Below are 21,299 nucleotides of genomic sequence, written 5' to 3'. Positions count from 1 at the left end.
GTCGTTCCCGCGTCGAAATTTGAAAAATTTACGTCGTTTGCGTAAGTCGTCCGCGAATGGGGCTGGACGTAATTTACGTTCACGTCGAAACCAATACGTCCTTGCGGCGTACTTTGGAGCAATGCACACTGGGAAATGTACACGGACGGCGCGAATGCGCCATTCGTAAAAAACCGTCAATCACGTCGGGTCACCAAACATTAACATAAAACACGCCCCCCCATCCACATTTGAATTAGGCGCGATTACGCCGACCCTATTTACGCTACGCCGCCGTAAGTTAGGAGGCAAGTGCTTTGTGAATACAGTACATGCCTCTCTAACTTAAGGCGGCGTAGTGTAAATACGATACGCTACGCCGCCTTAAAGATGCGCGCCCCTACCTGAATCTAGCCATAAATCACTTCCTATCCCAGTGACACCACAGGGCAAAGTTCTGCCATTAACACACTTCCTGTCTTAGAGTGACAACGTTCATTCACTGTATTGTATCTATAGAGGAGCAGCCTTGCCATCATAGGCTTTTCTCCTGTTATGGACACCTCCACCTTCTCTTCATATGCATAACACATAGGGAGGTGTTCTGTAGTCCACAGTATACTCTACAGGGTCCATAGCAGTGGCCCCTAATCTACATGCGGGGCACCGGACGCATGGATTTCTTTTTTTTTAAAGCACGTGATTAGAACCTGAGGTTTTGATTGGCTTCAAAAAAGGGCGGGCACGGGGCGCAGAACACTCCTGGCATATGGATCGCCGTCCTCCTGTCTGTCTCCCACAGAAGGGGAGGAATCGGGTGGCGAGACTGTGCAGTTATTGCTTCCTTCCCGTCCATCTCCGGTCTACCGACCTTAAACACAAAATTGAACACTAGCCGAAAATGGTCCACAGGGCAGTGGCGGTTGGTGGATCTTTAATTTGGGGGGCGGCACTGCCACCCAGGGTTTCCAGCGGCGAGGCAACGGCAGCCACCCCCCCCATGACCCTGTCACTTACCCAATCGTGGCTGTGATCTTATCTCCCGGAGGTGCGGCCATAGCTGCAGGGAGCAGCCCTGGAGGTGCGGGGAGCGGTGGCTATAGGTGCGGGAAGCGGCGGCCATAGGTGCAGGGAGCAGCCCGAAGGTGCGGGGAGCGTCCCGGAGGTGCGGAGAGTGGAAGCTATAGGTGCGTGGGGCGGCCCAGAGGTGCGGAGAGCGGAAGCCATATGTGCGTGGAGCGGCCCAGAGGTGCGGAGAGCGGCAGCCATGAGAGTGGCCCAGAGGTGCGGAGAGCGGCAGCCATGAGAGTGGCCCAGAGGTGCAGGGAGCGGCGGCCATAGATGTGGGGAGCGGCCCAGAGAGCGGCGCCACAGGTGCAGGGAGCGGCAGCCATAGGTGCGGGGAGCGGCGGCCATAGGTGCGTGGAGCGGCCCAGAGGTGCGTGGAGCGGAAGCCATAGGTGCGGGAGCGGCCCAGAGGTACGGAGAGTGGCAGCCATAGGTGCGTGGAGCCGCCCAGAAGTGCGGAGAGCGGCAGCCATGGGTGTGGGGAGCAGCCCGGAGGTGCGGGGAACGGCGGCCATAGGTGCGGGGAGCGGTGGCTCTGGTTTCCGCTCCTCCTCCCAGCGTACTGTAGGTCCAGGCTGTGGTCGCCTCTTCTCGGTTCTGGTATCCGCTCCCCTATCTCCTACAGCGTACTGTTCCACTTCCACCTATCCACTAGGCATCCAATAGGATCGCCTGATGTTTAGGCTCATCGGGAAACTGACTCCTGATTGGCGGGGAGGAACTTTAGTGTAAAAAAAGTTCACTATTGTCACACAACAAGGTGGGATCGGGACGCAATGCTCTGCGCCCCGAGCCCTCCCTTTTTTGAAGCCTATTAGAGCCTCAGGGTGCTATCACGTGCTTTAAACCGCCCCCATTGGAACCCATGCACACAACGCCCGTGCGCCCTCTATGGATAGGCCGCCACTGCGTGGTATGTCTACAAAGAGTTAGAGTTGCCTTTCTCAACCATTTTAACATAGAGCACCCCATGAAGTAACTTTAATCTCTGGCAACCCCTGGTGATAATTACAACATCTATAGCTCATTGTACATCAATTACTGCCAACTATGATGGTCAATGTAAAGGTGCCCCCTACATTGGTGATCAGTGGGAAGAATGTCCCTTACATTGGTGAGCAGTGGGAAGAATGTCCCTTACATTGGTGATCAGTGGGAAGAATGTCCCTTACATTGGTGATCAGTGAGAAGAATGTCCCTTACATTGGTGATCAGTGAGAAGAATGTCCCTTACATTGGTGATCAGTGGGAAGAATGTTCCTTACATTGGTGATCAGTGAGAAGAATGTCCCTTACATTGGTGATCAGTGGGAAGAATGTTCCTTACATTGGTGATCAGTGAGAAGAATGTTCCTTACATTGGTGATCAGTGAGAAGAATGTCCCTTACATTGGTGATCAGTGGGAAGAATGTCCCTTACATTGGTGATCAGTGGGAAGAATGTTCCTTACATTGGTGATCAGTGAGAAGAATGTCCCTTACATTGGTGATCAGTGAGAAGAATGTTCCTTACATTGGTGATCAGTGATAAGAATGCTCCTTACATTGGTGATCAGTGGGAAGAATGTTCCTTACATTGGTGATCAGTGAGAAGAATGTTCCTTACATTGGTGATCAGTGAGAAGAATGTCCCTTACATTGGTGATCAGTGGGAAGAATGTCCCTTACATTGGTGATCAGTGAGAAGAATGTCCCTTACATTGGTGATCAGTGAGAAGAATGTTCCTTACATTGGTGATCAGTGAGAAGAATGTCCCTTACATTGGTGATCAGTGGGAAGAATGTCCCTTACATTGGTGATCAGTGAGAAGAATGTCCCTTACATTGGTGATCAGTGAGAAGAATGTTCCTTACATTGGTGATCAGTGGGAAGAATGTCCCTTACATTGGTGATCAGTGAGAAGAATTTCCCTTACATTGGTGATCAGTGGGAAGAATGTCCCTTACATTGGTGATCAGTGAGAAGAATGTTCCTTACATTGGTGATCAGTGAGAAGAATGTCCCTTACATTGGTGATCAGTGAGAAGAATGTCCCTTACATTGGTGATCAGTGGGAAGAATGTTCCTTACATTGGTGATCAGTGAGAAGAATGTCCCTTACATTGGTGATCAGTGGGAAGAATGTCCCTTACATTGGTGATCAGTGAGAAGAATGTCCCTTACATTGGTGATCAGTGAGAAGAATGTCCCTTACATTGGTGATCAGTGGGAAGAATGTCCCTTACATTGGTGATCAGTGAGAAGAATGTCCCTTACATTGGTGATCAGTGAGAAGAATGTCCCTTACATTGGTGATCAGTGAGAAGAATGTCCCTTACATTGGTGATCAGTGGGAAGAATGTTCCTTACATTGGTGATCAGTGAGAAGAATGTTCCTTACATTGGTGATCAGTGAGAAGAATGTTCCTTACATTGGTGATCAGTGAGAAGAATCTTCCTTACATTGGTGATCAGTGGGAAGAATGTCCCTTACATTGGTGATCAGTGAGAAGAATGTCCCTTACATTGGTGATCAGTGAGAAGAATGTTCCTTACATTGGTGATCAGTGGGAAGAATGCTCCTTACATTGGTGATCAGTGGGAAGAATGTTCCTTACATTGGTGATCAGTGAGAAGAATGCTCCTTACATTGGTGATCAGTGAGAAGAATGTTCCTTACATTGGTGATCAGTGAGAAGAATGCTCCTTACATTGGTGATCAGTGAGAAGAATGTCCCTTACATTGGTGATCAGTGGGAAGAATGTCCCTTACATTGGTGATCAGTGAGAAGAATGTCCCTTACATTGGTGATCAGTGAGAAGAATGTCCCTTACATTGGTGATCAGTGAGAAGAATGTCCCTTACATTGGTGATCAGTGGGAAGAATGTTCCTTACATTGGTGATCAGTGAGAAGAATGTCCCTTACATTGGTGATCAGTGGGAAGAATGTCCCTTACATTGGTGATCAGTGAGAAGAATGTCCCTTACATTGGTGATCAGTGAGAAGAATGTCCCTTACATTGGTGATCAGTGGGAAGAATGTCCCTTACATTGGTGATCAGTGAGAAGAATGTTCCTTACATTGGTGATCAGTGAGAAGAATGCTCCTTACATTGGTGATCAGTGAGAAGAATGTCCCTTACATTGGTGATCAGTGGGAAGAATGTCCCTTACATTGGTGATCAGTGAGAAGAATGTCCCTTACATTGGTGATCAGTGAGAAGAATGTCCCTTACATTGGTGATCAGTGAGAAGAATGTCCCTTACATTGGTGATCAGTGGGAAGAATGTTCCTTACATTGGTGATCAGTGAGAAGAATGTCCCTTACATTGGTGATCAGTGGGAAGAATGTCCCTTACATTGGTGATCAGTGAGAAGAATGTCCCTTACATTGGTGATCAGTGAGAAGAATGTCCCTTACATTGGTGATCAGTGGGAAGAATGTCCCTTACATTGGTGATCAGTGAGAAGAATGTCCCTTACATTGGTGATCAGTGAGAAGAATGTCCCTTACATTGGTGATCAGTGAGAAGAATGTCCCTTACATTGGTGATCAGTGGAAGAATGTTCCTTACATTGGTGATCAGTGAGAAGAATGTTCCTTACATTGGTGATCAGTGAGAAGAATGTTCCTTACATTGGTGATCAGTGAGAAGAATCTTCCTTACATTGGTGATCAGTGGGAAGAATGTCCCTTACATTGGTGATCAGTGAGAAGAATGTCCCTTACATTGGTGATCAGTGAGAAGAATGTTCCTTACATTGGTGATCAGTGGGAAGAATGCTCCTTACATTGGTGATCAGTGGGAAGAATGTTCCTTACATTGGTGATCAGTGAGAAGAATGCTCCTTACATTGGTGATCAGTGAGAAGAATGTTCCTTACATTGGTGATCAGTGAGAAGAATGCTCCTTACATTGGTGATCAGTGAGAAGAATGTCCCTTACATTGGTGATCAGTGGGAAGAATGTCCCTTACATTGGTGATCAGTGAGAAGAATGTCCCTTACATTGGTGATCAGTGAGAAGAATGTCCCTTACATTGGTGATCAGTGAGAAGAATGTCCCTTACATTGGTGATCAGTGGGAAGAATGTCCCTTACATTGGTGATCAGTGGGAAGAATGATCCTTACATTGGTGATCAGTGAGAAGAATGCTCCTTACATTGGTGATCAGTGAGAAGAATGTCCCTTACATTGGTGATCAGTGGGAAGAATGTCCCTTACATTGGTGATCAGTGAGAAGAATGTCCCTTACATTGGTGATCAGTGAGAAGAATGCTCCTTACATTGGTGATCAGTGAGAAGAATGTCCCTTACATTGGTGATCAGTGGGAAGAATGTCCCTTACATTGGTGATCAGTGAGAAGAATGTCCCTTACATTGGTGATCAGTGGGAAGAATGTCCCTTACATTGGTGATCAGTGAGAAGAATGTCCCTTACATTGGTGATCAGTGAGAAGAATGTTCCTTACATTGGTGATCAGTGGGAAGAATGTCCCTTACATTGGTGATCAGTGAGAAGAATGCTCCTTACATTGGTGATCAGTGAGAAGAATGTCCCTTACATTGGTGATCAGTGAGAAGAATATCCCTTACATTGGTGATCAGTGGGAAGAATGTCCCTTACATTGGTGATCAGTGAGAAGAATGTCCCTTACATTGGTGATCAGTGGGAAGAATGTTCCTTACATTGGTGATCAGTGGGAAGAATGTCCCTTACATTGGTGATCAGTGAGAAGAATGTCCCTTACATTGGTGATCAGTGGGAAGAATGTTCCTTACATTGGTGATCAGTGAGAAGAATGTTCCTTACATTGGTGATCAGTGGGAAGAATGTCCCTTACATTGGTGATCAGTGAGAAGAATGCTCCTTACATTGGTGATCAGTGGGAAGAATGTTCCTTACATTGGTGATCAGTGGGAAGAATGTCCCTTACATTGGTGATCAGTGAGAAGAATGCTCCTTACATTGGTGATCAGTGGGAAGAATGTCCCTTACATTGGTGATCAGTGAGAAGAATGTTCCTTACATTGGTGATCAGTGGGAAGAATGTCCCTTACATTGGTGATCAGTGAGAAGAATGTCCCTTACATTGGTGATCAGTGAGAAGAATGTCCCTTACATTGGTGATCAGTGAGAAGAATGTCCCTTACATTGGTGATCAGTGAGAAGAATGTTCCTTACAGTGGTGATCAGTGGGCAGAATGTTCCTTACATTGGTGATCAGTGGGAAGAATGTCCCTTACATTGGTGATCAGTGAGAAGAATGCCCCTTACATTGGTGATCAGTGAGAAGAATGCCCCTTACATTGGTGATCAGTGAGAAGAATGTCCCTTACATTGGTGATCAGTGAGAAGAATGCCCCTTACATTGGTGATCAGTGAGAAGAATGTCCCTTACATTGGTGATCAGTGGGAAGAATGTCCCTTACATTGGTGATCAGTGGGAAGAATGTCCCTTACATTGGTGATCAGTGGGAAGAATGTCCCTTACATTGGTGAGCAGTGGGAAGAATGTCCCTTACATTGGTGATCAGTGGGAAGAATGTCCCTTACATTGGTGATCAGTGAGAAGAATGTCCCTTACATTGGTGATCAGTGAGAAGAATGTCCCTTACATTGGTGATCAGTGGGAAGAATGTTCCTTACATTGGTGATCAGTGAGAAGAATGTCCCTTACATTGGTGATCAGTGGGAAGAATGTTCCTTACATTGGTGATCAGTGAGAAGAATGTTCCTTACATTGGTGATCAGTGAGAAGAATGTCCCTTACATTGGTGATCAGTGGGAAGAATGTCCCTTACATTGGTGATCAGTGGGAAGAATGTTCCTTACATTGGTGATCAGTGAGAAGAATGTCCCTTACATTGGTGATCAGTGGGAAGAATGTCCCTTACATTGGTGATCAGTGAGAAGAATGTTCCTTACATTGGTGATCAGTGATAAGAATGCTCCTTACATTGGTGATCAGTGGGAAGAATGTTCCTTACATTGGTGATCAGTGAGAAGAATGTTCCTTACATTGGTGATCAGTGAGAAGAATGTCCCTTACATTGGTGATCAGTGGGAAGAATGTCCCTTACATTGGTGATCAGTGAGAAGAATGTCCCTTACATTGGTGATCAGTGAGAAGAATGTTCCTTACATTGGTGATCAGTGAGAAGAATGTCCCTTACATTGGTGATCAGTGGGAAGAATGTCCCTTACATTGGTGATCAGTGAGAAGAATGTCCCTTACATTGGTGATCAGTGAGAAGAATGTTCCTTACATTGGTGATCAGTGGGAAGAATGTCCCTTACATTGGTGATCAGTGAGAAGAATTTCCCTTACATTGGTGATCAGTGGGAAGAATGTCCCTTACATTGGTGATCAGTGAGAAGAATGTTCCTTACATTGGTGATCAGTGAGAAGAATGCTCCTTACATTGGTGATCAGTGAGAAGAATGTCCCTTACATTGGTGATCAGTGGGAAGAATGTCCCTTACATTGGTGATCAGTGAGAAGAATGTCCCTTACATTGGTGATCAGTGAGAAGAATGTCCCTTACATTGGTGATCAGTGAGAAGAATGTCCCTTACATTGGTGATCAGTGGGAAGAAGGAGGAGGACACACCCAAGGAGCTCTCTGAGAGATCCAACCTTTTTTCAAGCCTGGGCCTTGCCTGCTAGCTTGGCCCAGGAATAATGCCTGATCCTGGGGGAGGCCCTGGGACGGATGCCCCTGATGATACGGGGCCTAGTGAGGAGGAGGAGGTGGTGCAGGATCTGACTGTGGGTCCAGGCCCTGGTGAGAATACAGATGTATGCAGACAAAAGGTAATTGATCGTTTTCGGGCGATCGGAAGAGCGGAGGAGAAACTTAAAAGTTTGAAAGCTGAACATAAAAACTTCAAAACCAAGTACTTCCAGGCCTGGAGTAAGAACCGTTCAGCCATGAAGCCTGAGCTACAAGAGATGGAGGAGAAAGTGAAGATACAATCTTTATTATTGGAGAAGTTAAAAGATAAAAGTGGAGCTTTTTCAGAAAAATTTAAAAATGAGAAGAGATTTGCCAGCCAGACCTCTGTGGATCAGCGGCAGTCGCAGGTTACAGATAACCCAGGTCCATCTGCCTCTGCTCCTCTCCCCCCATGTCAGGCTGGGGAATCGCCAGCGGCAACCAGCCAGGGGATTGAGGGTCAACATGGCACCTTACGTTTCATCCAGCAGATGGAGTCACCCCTAAGGGCAGACAGGTCTGCTGGTGAGGCATCAGAAGTTGCTGTGGAGTCGCAGAGGGGTCGCAGACCGGCACTGGTGGAGAAATCCCAGTGTACTGTGCAGCCGCTTTCCAACATGTCTGCCCCTCCAGCTGCAGTGAGTGGTGTCCCGGCTAAAGTGGACGGTGTCCCGGCTAAAGTGAGTGGTGTTTCTGCTGTGGAGAAATCCTCTGCAGACATGAAGGGAAAACCCCTGGCAGAGGTGTCACCAGCCCACCAGAGCAGTATGGATGGATCTACATCATGCGCCCTGCAAATGGATTCTGTTGTGACTGCTGGGATCTGTGGTTCTACAACCAAGATGGCTGCCAGCTCCAAAGAGCCAGTTTCAGCCTCACCTGGGCTGACTGATGCAGGTGGGGGAGGGGAGCAGCACAGTGCAGCAAGTGGAGTGGAAGCAGCGATGGAAGCCTCCTGCACTGGTTCACCTGGTGCTGGATTACAACAACCTTCACCCTGCTCAGTTGACAATCCTGCCCTGATGGAGAAGAGTCTGCCTGGAGGTGAAGTATGTGTGGATACCGCTGTGAATGTGGACACGGCAGGAATTAGGAATGTGCCAGGAAATAATGACCGTAATATTATTGATGAAGCAATGGATGTGGTGGGTGGTGGTGAAGGGGTTAACAATGACATTTTTCCTCCTGCTCAGCAGAGGAAAGACTTAGCTGTGCAATCATCTGCCAAACGCACAACTGGACCCTCTGCAGGGAGGTTTGTGAACAACGGCAGCTATGCAGCAGTTTTGGGGAATCGCACCAAGGAGGGTGGGGGGAATGGTGCAAATGTTGGTGGTCACAATTTGGGGGGGTTTAGTGGGGGGATGGTTGGTGGGTATAAGCGGAGAAATGTGGTCCAGTTGAAGTGGGAGGGGGAGGGGACCCCACCAGTAAGGGGGAGGGTGGCAGAGTTGATCCTGGAAATGGGGTTCAAAGTCGCAGACATTTTTGCTTTGATTTGTCCTGTTGGGAGTTGGGAATTTGATTTATCCTTTGTAAAACCTGAGGGTCTGGATTTATTTTGGGAACGTTTTAGGGGGCGCAGGGACCTTCCGCAGTGGAATGGTTGGATGCCAAAGGTGGTTTCCAGGCAGCCTCTAATAAAATCAGTGACGATCCTTGTGCGTAACGAATCCATCCCAGAGGCTGATTTGGTAGTATGGTTACGCCGATATGGTGAGGTCCTCGCTCCACTGCGGAAGGTCCTTGATCAGCATGGGATATGGACAGGGGCCTGGACAGTGTCACTAAAATTGGGGGTACAGGGAAATGTTGTTCAACATCTGCCCTGTTCAGCCTTTCTGGGGAGGGACAGGCTGACCATTTTTTACCAGGGTCAGCCTAAGGTGTGCAATAAATGTGGTGACAAGGGCCATTTTGCCTCCACCTGCACCCGCAAGAAATGTTCTTTGTGCCAGGAGCTCGGCCATTTGGCTAAAGACTGCACTGACATTCGGTGCAATTTGTGCCAAAAACTTGGTCACCCCTACAGTCAATGCCCGGAGGCATTACATAACCTGCCAGGGTTGGAGGCTGAGCTGCAGAGGCTGGATAAGGAGGATGAGGCCACTGAAACTGTTGTTGTCCCTCCTGTGTCTGTGACACCTGTTTCTGTTCCCCCTAGTGATGTGGTCCCTGAGTCTGTCCCTTCTGTGTCTGTGACATCTGTTTCTGTTCCCCCTAGTGATGTGGTCCCTGAGTCTGTTCCTTCTGTGTCTGTGACATCTGTTTCTGTTGCCCCTAGAGATGTGGTCCCTAAATCTGTCCCTCCTGTCCCTAATCCATCTATTCGTAGATCCTCCAGACTGGCGGAGGCTGCTGGGGGGGCAGGTTTAGCGGATCTTCCCACTCAGCCTCCAGTCCCTGCCCCTCGGCAGCGCAATCGTGGTCAGGGGAATGTGGGGGTGCTGGATGGGGGTGGGGCTGATGGAGGGGTGTCCATACCCCATGTCTCACATTCAGTTGATGGGGATTCGGATGAGGAGGGGTGGGAGACGATCAGGAGGAAGAAAAAAAAGAAGAGAAAGGCTAGAAAACCAGTCGTCTCTTCCTCAGAGTCGGATCCAGGAGGGGTTCCCCTTGGTAACACCTTTAATGTGTTGTCAGGTGAAAAGATGTCTTTGTCTTCTTCTTTTTCATCTATGGATGAGTCACGTAGTTTGAAGAGAGCGGTTTCTGGTGATGAGAGTGTGGTGAAGGTCAAGAAACGACTACCCCAATCATCCTGATGGCAGTTCCCCCTCCGATAAAGGTGGCGACCATTAATGTCGCCAGCATTAAATCTGCAAGAGCTCGTGATATGGCCTTATTTTTGCTCAGCGAGTTTGATGCCGAGATTTTATTTTTGCAAGAGACCTGGCTCCATACTTTGGCCGATGTCCATCTGGCAAAAAGGGAGTGGAGATGCGGTCCCTCCTTTTGGTCTCTTGCGGCTGAGCCCTGCAGCGGAGTTGCGGTACTTTTTAAAACCGATATGGTAACGTGCCGGCGGGTAATTGAGGTAGAAATAGGTAGATGCATGGTGTTGGACGTTTCTGTTAGGGGGCATGACCTGCGCCTGATCAATATCTATGGGCCGCAGTCAAGGTGGGGCAGGAAATGCCTCCTCACAGAGATCAAGCCCTTCCTTTTTACGTCCCAGCAGGTTGTCTTTGGAGGTGACTTTAACACCATCATTAGGCCTGAAGACAGGAGAGGCTCCATAGACAGGCTGGGATACGATAGCGTTTTTCTTAGAGATATGGTGAGACAAGCAGGCCTGGTAGATGTGCATATTAAGCACTGCCCTGGCAGCACGGGATTCACATTTCAGAGAGGGAATAGTCAGAGTAGGATAGATAGGTTTTTTTTAAAGGAGAACTCTGCTTTCTCGGCTCCTGAGTTGAGGGCGGTGGAGTTCTCTGACCACTGTATGCTGTCTGTGACTCTGAATGCCTCGGACACTCCACCCAGGGGAAGGGGTACCTGGAAACTAAATTCGGCTCTCCTGGAAGATGTAGAGGTAAGACAATCCTTTGAGGATTTTTTTCAGGCACAGGTTTCTATTCTGGACTTTTGCAGCAGTAAGTCAGAGTGGTGGGAGCTTGTGAAACAAAGGGCAATTGGACTTTTCAAGGCCATAGGTAAGAAGAAGCAGATTGGTATGTACATTGCCTACCAGCATTTGCGGAGGAAGCTTGACCGTCTTGTCTCATATGGAGGAGATCCAGGGGAGATCTCTGAGGTGAAGTTTCTTCTTAGGAAGTGTCAATACGACCGGCATGCCTCCTTGGTTCTGGAGAGGGATTATGGAAAATATCACTCGCCTGATCCTTACCAGAACTGTAAGCAAGGCATAGCAGTTAAGACGGTCATAGGCCTGAGGGATGGTACGGGTTCCCTGGTGAAGTCCAGATCAGGGATCCTGGAGATCTTCAGATCATATTACGCTGACCTTCTGGGAAGAAAGGACCTTTGTCGGGACAAGATGGAAAGCTTTCTGGATTCTACTCCAGGATTGGGAAATGGTACATTGCCTTTGATGGATTTGACAGAACCAATTTCAGCGGATGAGGTAGTTCATGCTATAGACAAGCTGGCTACCAAAAAATCGCCTGGGCCAGATGGGTTGACAGCTGAATTCTACAAGTGTTTTAAGTCCATTCTGGCTCCCTTTTTAGCAGAGGTTTATAACAGCTGTCTAGAAGAGGGTTCGCTCCCTCCCTCCATGAGGCAATCCGCTGTGATTCTTCTGTCAAAAGGTAAAGACCCCTCAATGATTGAGAACTGGCGCCCCATCAGTCTTCTCAATGTTGATAGAAAGATCTTGGCGAAGATTCTTTTTTGGCGCTTGTCGTCAGTGGCAGGCGATTTGTTGTCCAGTCATCAGCACTGCTCAGTCCAAGGTAGAAGCACCTTTTCAGCGATTTTAGCTGTCCGGGAGGCTTTGGAACGATGCAGGGCTGCTGGATGGAGAAAGTACTTGCTGGCACTTGATCAGGCGAAGGCTTTTGATAGAGTCAATCACGAGTACCTGTATTTGCTACTTGGTAGATACGGCCTGCAGGGGAGGTTTATAGATTGGCTGAAGACATTATATAGAGGGGCTGAGAGCTTCCCACTGGTTAATGGTTGGGTTGGACGGCCTTTTGGGGTTGGCTCTGGTGTGCGCCAGGGATGTCCTCTGAGCCCCCTGCTATATGTATTTGCAATCGACCCCTTCATAAAAAGGCTAGAGAGTGGATCATTGTGCGGGGTGCCTTTGGGCATTGCTGGCGTGCCGCCCTTGAAGGTCGTGGCCTACGCCGATGATGTGTCTGTTATTGTCTCTGGGACGGAGGAGGCGCAGGAGGTGGTCTCTATGATAGAGCAGTACACGGAGGCCTCTGGTTCTAAAGTCAACCATGAAAAGAGTGAAGTTTTCTGGATGGGTGAGGAGGGTGAAAGCTTCGAACTTCCGGATGCCTTCCCAGAGCCCCAGCAGGAAATTAAAGTGTTGGGCATCAAATTTGGTCCTGGTGACTATGGTCATCGAAATTGGGAAAGCAGGTTGGTGTGTGCCAATGCCAAAGTAGCAAGCTGGAAGAAATGGAGGCTTTCCTTGAGGGAGAGGGTTGACTTGATCAAAACGTACCTGGTCCCAATCTTTTTATATGTCAGCTTCGTCTGTATCTTGCCATCATCTCTCTATGCAAGGGTGTACAGCTGTTTTTTCCAACTGTTATGGGGAAATAGGCTAAACCTGATTAAACGCAATGTAACTTACCTGTCTAGGCGGGAGGGTGGCCTAGGAATGGTCAACCCAATAGTTTTCTTTTCTCTGCTATTTTTAAAGTACAATCTTGGTAACATGCTAGCAGAGAACCCGCCGGGATGGGTGGGTATTTTTCAGTCTTGTTTTAGGCCTTTTCTGCGATGCTGGGAAGATGGCGGGCCAGTGAAAAGTCTGAGAGTCCAACATGGCAAGCTCCCGGCTTATGTTGCCCCGTGTCTGAAAATACTTCGGCAGTGGCAGGTGACAGCGGAGGATATCAAGTCCCTCCCCAGGAAGCTTCTGGAGAAGAGAATTTTGAGCTCGGCTTTCAGTGTGTCACTGGCCTTAAGGGATTGCCCAGGCTCTGTAATGAGGGAGGGATTGCGTTTAATCAATTTAGAAAGAATCCCTCTGAAGTTTAGGGATCAAGCCTGGCTCGCTTTCCATGGAAGGCTCTATGTGAGAGGGAACCTGAAGAATCGCTCTGTGGATGATCGGGATTGTCCTAGAGCGGAGTGTGTTGGTAAAGTGGAGTCTATGGACCACTTTTTGCTGCAGTGTCCCTTTAACATAGAGGTGTATAAAAGGGTGGGGAGGGCTCTAGGCATTCCCTTTTTCTATCGCATGAGTTATGCGGAGTGGGTGTACGGGGCATTCCCGACTCACTGGGATTTTGATTTCAATACACTTTTTCTAGTTAGTATAGTTGTCCGTTACTTCACATGGAATGCACGGTGTCAGATTACCCTGCGGAAGAAAGTCCTCTCTGTCGAGGTGGTGGTGCACGATATTCTGGGTGAGGTTGGGAAAATTCGGGGTCTTGAGAAGGGCAGGGAACCTCGGGCGGTCTGGAAAAGGGCGTGGAGGAATATCAGACCTGCCTTTGGTGAGCTGCCCGTCTCTGAGTGAGGAGTTCTTTTCCTTTTCTGTCTCTTTCACTCCCTTAGCTTTTGTTGATTAGTATCTTTTTGAAGAAGGGCTGCATGCATAATGGGTGCGGGTTTGTTTCTTGACCTTGTAGGTTTGTCTGGTGTAGTGGTGTGAGTTGTAGTAGGATTTATTTCACCAGTGGTTACATGATTTTTGCTTTGCTGTAAAGTCTTTTGTTTGGGAGCAGATTTGCTATATTTATTTTCATTTATGTAAATATGTATATATTTATGTATTTTTTATATATAGTGATTTTATGCTTTTTGTTTGCAAGACTTTTAATAAACAAAATTGGGAAGAATGTTCCTTACATTGGTGATCAGTGAGAAGAATGTTCCTTACATTGGTGATCAGTGAGAAGAATGTTCCTTACATTGGTGATCAGTGAGAAGAATCTTCCTTACATTGGTGATCAGTGGGAAGAATGTCCCTTACATTGGTGATCAGTGAGAAGAATGTCCCTTACATTGGTGATCAGTGAGAAGAATGTTCCTTACATTGGTGATCAGTGGGAAGAATGCTCCTTACATTGGTGATCAGTGGGAAGAATGTTCCTTACATTGGTGATCAGTGAGAAGAATGCTCCTTACATTGGTGATCAGTGAGAAGAATGTTCCTTACATTGGTGATCAGTGAGAAGAATGCTCCTTACATTGGTGATCAGTGAGAAGAATGTCCCTTACATTGGTGATCAGTGGGAAGAATGTCCCTTACATTGGTGATCAGTGAGAAGAATGTCCCTTACATTGGTGATCAGTGAGAAGAATGTCCCTTACATTGGTGATCAGTGAGAAGAATGTCCCTTACATTGGTGATCAGTGGGAAGAATGTCCCTTACATTGGTGATCAGTGGGAAGAATGATCCTTACATTGGTGATCAGTGAGAAGAATGCTCCTTACATTGGTGATCAGTGAGAAGAATGTCCCTTACATTGGTGATCAGTGGGAAGAATGTCCCTTACATTGGTGATCAGTGGGAAGAATGTCCCTTACATTGGTGATCAGTGAGAAGAATGTCCCTTACATTGGTGATCAGTGAGAAGAATGCTCCTTACATTGGTGATCAGTGAGAAGAATGTCCCTTACATTGGTGATCAGTGGGAAGAATGTCCCTTACATTGGTGATCAGTGAGAAGAATGTCCCTTACATTGGTGATCAGTGAGAAGAATGTTCCTTACATTGGTGATCAGTGAGAAGAATGTCCCTTACATTGGTGATCAGTGGGAAGAATGTTCCTTACATTGGTGATCAGTGAGAAGAATGTCCCTTACATTGGTGATCAGTGAGAAGAATGTCCCTTACATTGGTGATCAGTGAGAAGAATGTCCCTTACATTGGTGATCAGTGGGAAGAATGTCCCTTACATTGGTGATCAGTGAGAAGAATGTCCCTTACATTGGTGATCAGTGAGAAGAATGTTCCTTACATTGGTGATCAGTGGGAAGAAGGAGGAGGACACACCCAAGGAGCTCTCTGAGAGATCCAACCTTTTCCAAGCCTGGGCCTTGCCTGCTAGCTTGGCCCAGGAATAATGCCTGATCCTGGGGGAGGCCCCGGGACGGATCCCCCTGATGATACGGGGCCTAGTGAGGAGGAGGTGGAGGATCTGTCTGTAGGTCCAGGCCCTGCTGTGGATGCAAATGTCTTCAGTCAGAAGAGCATTGATCGTTTTAGGGCGATTGGAAGAGCTGAAGAAAAACTTAAAATTTTGAAGGCTGAACACAAATCTTTCAAAATCAAGTACTTCCAGGCCTGGAGTAAAAATCGTTTGGCCATGAAGCCTGAGTTGCAGGAATTGGAGGAAAAGGTAAAGGAACAATCTTTATTATTGGAAAAGCTGAAAGATAAAAGTGGAGAAAAGTTTGATAATGAGAGGAGATTTGCCAGCCAGACAGCAAGTTCCAGGGACCAGCCTCAGATAATGGATGACGCGGGTCCATCTGCCTCTGCACCTCTCCCTCCATGTCAGGGCTTGGAATCGCCGACGGCAACCAGCCAGGGTTTTGAGAGTGAGCATGGCACCCTGAAATGTATCCAGGAGATGGAGTCACCCCTGAGAGCAAACAAGCCTGCTAATACAGAAGTCCCTGAAGCCAAGCCAGTACAGGTGGAGAAATGTCAGCACACCTCACTGCCTTCTAACATGTCTGCCCAACCTGCTGTGGTGGACGGTGTCCTGACTAAGGAGCAGAAAGGGAAGGCCTTGTGCAAAGCGCTGCCTGGAGTTTCTGCTGGGACCTGTAGTTCCTCTGTACAAGGTATGCCTGTTACCAGCAATGAGATTGCCTCACCTGAGCCTCCCTGTGGTGGGGGAGGGGATCAGCATATTGCACCATGTGCAGTGGAAGAAGCAATGGAGGTTTCACCTGCTGCAGTATCAGACCAGCCTGCACTATCCCCTGATGACAACCCTGTCCTGACAGAAGAGAACCGGCCAGCTGAAGCTTCTACAAGCACAGCAGTGGGAACTGACACTGCTGGGAAGACTGCAGGAACTGTGAATATTCCAGCAAGTACTAAGAATGACAGTAATGATAAAACAATGGATGTAGTGGGTGGTGAAGGGGTTAATACTGCTGGGAAAAATCAAAATGACATTCCTCCCCCTGCTCAGCAGAGGAAAGACTCACCGATTGTTCAGACCAAATCTGTGCAATCGATATCTGCTGCAAATGTGTCAGATGGTTCAAAACAAACCAATGGTTTATCTGCTGGGAGTTACGCGTCGGTTTTGGGGAATCGCACCAGGGAGGGTGGGGGGAATGGTGCAAATGTTGGTGGTCACAATTTGGGGGGGTTTAGTGGTGGGATGGTTGGTGGGTATAAGCGGAGAAATGTGGTCCAGTTGAAGTGGGAGGGGGAGGGGACCCCACCAGTAAGGGGGAGGGTGGCAGAGTTGATCCTGGAAATGGGGTTCAAAGTCGCAGACATTTTTGCTTTGATTTGTCCCGTTGGGAGTTGGGAATTTGATTTGTCCTTTGTAAAGCCTGAGGGTCTGGATTTATTTTGGGAACGTTTTAGGGGGCGCAGGGACCTTCCGCAGTGGAATGGTTGGATGCCAAAGGTGGTTTCCAGGCAGCCTCTAATAAAATCAGTGACGATCCTTGTGCGTAACGAATCCATCCCAGAGGCTGATTTGGTAGTATGGTTACGCCGCTATGGTGAAGTCCTCGCTCCACTGCGGAAGGTCCTTGATCAGCATGGGATATGGACAGGGGCCTGGACAGTGTCACTAAAATTGGGGGTGCAGGGAAATGTTGTTCAACATCTGCCCTGTTCAGCCTTTCTGGGGAGGGACAGGCTGACCATTTTTTACCAGGGTCAGCCTAAGGTGTGCAATAAATGTGGTGACAAGGGCCATTTTGCCTCCACCTGCACCCGCAAGAAATGTTCTTTGTGCCAGGAGCTTGGCCATTTGGCTAAAGACTGTACTGACATTCGGTGCAATTTGTGCCAAAAACTTGGTCACCCGTACAGTCAATGCCCGGAGGCATTACATAACCTGCCAGGGTTGGAGGCTGAGCTGCAGAGGCTGGATAAGGAGGATGAGGCCACTGAAACTCTTGTTGTCCCTCCTGTGTCTGTGACATCTGTTTCTGTTCCCCCTAGTGATGTGGTCCCTGAGTCTGTCCCTCCTGTGTCTGTGACATCTGTTTCTGTTCCCCTTAGTGGTGTGGTCCCTGAGTCTGTCCCTTCTGTGTCTGTGACATCTGTTTCTGTTCCCCCTAGAGATGTGGTCCCTAAATCTGTCCCTCCTGTCCCTAGTCCATCTATTCGTAGATCCTCCAGACTGGCGGAGGCTGCTGGGGGGGCAGGTTTAGCGGATCTTCCCACTCAGCCTCCAGTCCCTGCCCCTCGGCAGCGCAAGCGTGGTCAGGGGAATGTGGGGGTGCTGGATGAGGGTGGGGCTGATGGAAGGGTGTCCGTACCCCATGTTTCACATTCCATTGATGGGGATTCGGATGAGGAGGGGTGGGAGAAGATTAGGAGGAGGAAAAAAATGAAAAGAAAGACAAGAAAACCGGTCGTCTCTTCCTCAGAGTCGGATCCAGGAGGGGTTCCCCTTGGTAACACCTTTAATGTGTTGTCAGGTGAAAAGATGTCTTTGTCTTCTTCTTTTTCATCTATGGATGAGTCACGTTGTTTGAAGAGAGCGGTTTCTGGTGATGAGAGTGTGGTGAAGGTCAAGAAACGACTACCCCAATCATCCTGATGGCAGTTCCCCCTCCGATAAAGGTGGCGACCATTAATGTCGCCAGCATTAAATCTGCAAGAGCTCGTGATATGGCCTTATTTTTGCTCAGCGAGTTTGATGCTGAGATTTTATTTTTGCAAGAGACCTGGCTCCATACTTTGGCCGATGTCCACCTGGCAAAAAGGGAGTGGAGATGCGGTCCCTCCTTTTGGTCTCTTGCGGCTGAGCCCTGCAGCGGAGTTGCGGTACTTTTTGAAACCGATATGGTAACGCGCCGGCGGGTAATTGAGGTAGAAATAGGTGGATGCATGGTGTTGGACGTTTCTTAGAAGGGCTGCATGCATAATGGGTGCGGGTTTGTTTCTTGACCTTGCAGGTTTGTCTGGTGTAGTGGTGTGAGTTTGTATTAAGATTTACTTTCCTGGTGATTACGTGATTTTTGCTTTGCTGTAAAGTCTTTTGTTTGAGAGCAGATTTGCTATATTTATTTTCATTTATGTAAATATGTGTATATTTATGTATATCTTATAGTGATTTTATGCTTTTTGTTTGCAAGACTTTTAATAAACAAAATTGGGAAGAATGTCCCTTACATTGGTGATCAGTGAGAAGAATGCTCCTTACATTGGTGATCAGTGAGAAGAATGTCCCTTACATTGGTGATCAGTGAGAAGAATGCTCCTTACATTGGTGATCAGTGAGAAGAATGTCCCTTACATTGGTGATCAGTGAGAAGAATGTTCCTTACATTGGTGATCAGTGGGAAGAATGTCCCTTACATTGGTGATCAGTGAGAAGAATGCTCCTTACATTGGTGATCAGTGGGAAGAAGGAGGAGGACACACCCAAGGAGCTCTCTGAGAGATCCAACCTTTTTCAAGCCTGGGCCTTGCCTGCAAGCTTGGCCCAGGAATAATGCCTGATCCTGGGGGAGGCCCCGGGATGGATCCCCCTGATGATACGGGGCCTAGTGAGGAGGAGGTGGAGGATCTGTCTGTAGGTCCAGACCCTGCTGTGGATGCGAATGTCTTCAGTCAGAAGAGCATTGATCGTTTTAGGGCGATTGGAAGAGCTGAAGAAAAACTTAAAATTTTGAAGGCTGAACACAAATCCTTCAAAATCAAGTATTTCCAGGCCTGGAGTAAAAATCGTTTGGCCATGAAGCCTGAGTTGCAGGAATTGGAGGAAAAGGTAAAGGAACAATCTTTATTATTGGAAAAGCTGAAAGATAAAAGTGGAGAAAAGTTTGATAATGAGAGGAGATTTGCCAGCCAGACAGCAAGTTCCAGGGACCAGCCTCAGATAATGGATGACGCGGGTCCATCTGCCTCTGCACCTCTCCCTCCATGTCAGGGCTTGGAATCGCCGACGGCAACCAGCCAGGGTTTTGAGAGTGAGCATGGCACCCTGAAATGTATCCAGGAGATGGAGTCACCCCTGAGAGCAAACAAGCCTGCTAATACAGAAGTCCCTGAAGCCAAGCCAGTACAGGTGGAGAAATGTCAGCACACCTCACTGCCTTCTAACATGTCTGCCCAACCTGCTGTGGTGGACGGTGTCCTGACTAAGGAGCAGAAAGGGAAGGCCTTGTGCAAAGCGCTGCCTGGAGTTTCTGCTGGGACCTGTAGTTCCTCTGTACAAGGTATGCCTGTTACCAGCAATGAGATTGCCTCACCTGAGCCTCCCTGTGGTGGGGGAGGGGATCAGCATATTGCACCATGTGCAGTGGAAGAAGCAATGGAGGTTTCACCTGCTGCAGTATCAGACCAGCCTGCACTATCCCCTGATGACAACCCTGTCCTGACAGAAGAGAACCGGCCAGCTGAAGCTTCTACAAGCACAGCAGTGGGAACTGACACTGCTGGGAAGACTGCAGGAACTGTGAATATTCCAGCAAGTTCTAAGAATGACAGTAATGATAAAACAATGGATGTGGTGGGTGGTGAAGGGGTTAATACTGCTGGGAAAAATCAAAATGACATTCCTCCCCCTGCTCAGCAGAGGAAAGACTCACCGATTGTTCAGACCAAATCTGTGCAATCGATATCTGCTGCAAATGTGTCAGATGGTTCAAAACAAACCAATGTTTTATCTGCTGGGAGTTACGCGTCGGTTTTGGGGAATCGCACCAAGGAGGGTGGGGGGAATGGTGCAAATGTTGGTGGTCACAATTTGGGGGGTTTTAGTGGGGGGATGGTTGGTGGGTATAAGCGGAGAAACGTGGTCCAGTTGAAGTGGGAGGGGGAGGGGACCCCACCAGTAAGGGGGAGGGTGGCCGAGTTGATCCTGGAAATGGGGTTCAAAGTCGCAGACATTTTTGCTTTGATTTGTCCCGTTGGGAGTTGGGAATTTGATTTATCCTTTGTAAAACCTGAGGGTCTGGATTTATTTTGGGAACGTTTTAGGGGGCGCAGGGACCTTCCGCAGTGGAATGGTTGGATGCCAAAGGTGGTTTCCAGGCAGCCTCTAATAAAATCAGTGACGATCCTTGTGCGTAACGAATCCATCCCAGAGGCTGATTTGGTAGTATGGTTACGCCGCTATGGTGAAGTCCTCGCTCCACTGCGGAAGGTCCTTGATCAGCATGGGATATGGACAGGGGCCTGGACAGTGTCACTAAAATTGGGGGTGCAGGGAAATGTTGTTCAACATCTGCCCTGTTCAGCCTTTCTGGGGAGGGACAGGCTGACCATTTTTTACCAGGGTCAGCCTAAGGTGTGCAATAAATGTGGTGACAAGGGCCATTTTGCCTCCATCTGCACCCGCAAGAAATGTTCTTTGTGCCAGGAGCTTGGCCATTTGGCTAAAGACTGTACTGACATTCGGTGCAATTTGTGCCAAAAACTTGGTCACCCGTACAGTCAATGCCCGGAGGCATTACATAACCTGCCAGGGTTGGAGGCTGAGCTGCAGAGGCTGGATAAGGAGGATGAGGCCACTGAAACTCTTGTTGTCCCTCCTGTGTCTGTGACATCTGTTTCTGTTCCCCCTAGTGATGTGGTCCCTGAGTCTGTCCCTCCTGTGTCTGTGACATCTGTTTCTGTTCCCCTTAGTGGTGTGGTCCCTGAGTCTGTCCCTTCTGTGTCTGTGACATCTGTTTCTGTTCCCCCTAGAGATGTGGTCCCTCCTGTCCCTAATCCATCTATTCG

At 48.0% G+C, this 21,299-nt stretch overlaps 1 protein-coding gene across 1 annotated transcript in view; it reads right to left on the bottom strand.

The window, feature by feature from the left end:
* HGD (homogentisate 1,2-dioxygenase) overlaps positions 1 to 21,299 on the bottom strand; it is a 76,447-nt gene that overhangs the window by 4,627 nt on the left and 50,521 nt on the right. The gene's annotated exons all lie outside the window — the stretch shown is intronic.

This window comes from Rana temporaria, chromosome 2 (genome assembly GCF_905171775.1).
Source record: "Rana temporaria chromosome 2, aRanTem1.1, whole genome shotgun sequence".
NCBI classification, from domain to species: domain Eukaryota; kingdom Metazoa; phylum Chordata; class Amphibia; order Anura; family Ranidae; genus Rana; species Rana temporaria.
Note: the sequence above shows the minus strand (reverse complement) of the source record. Positions and strands in the feature narration are given on the sequence as shown.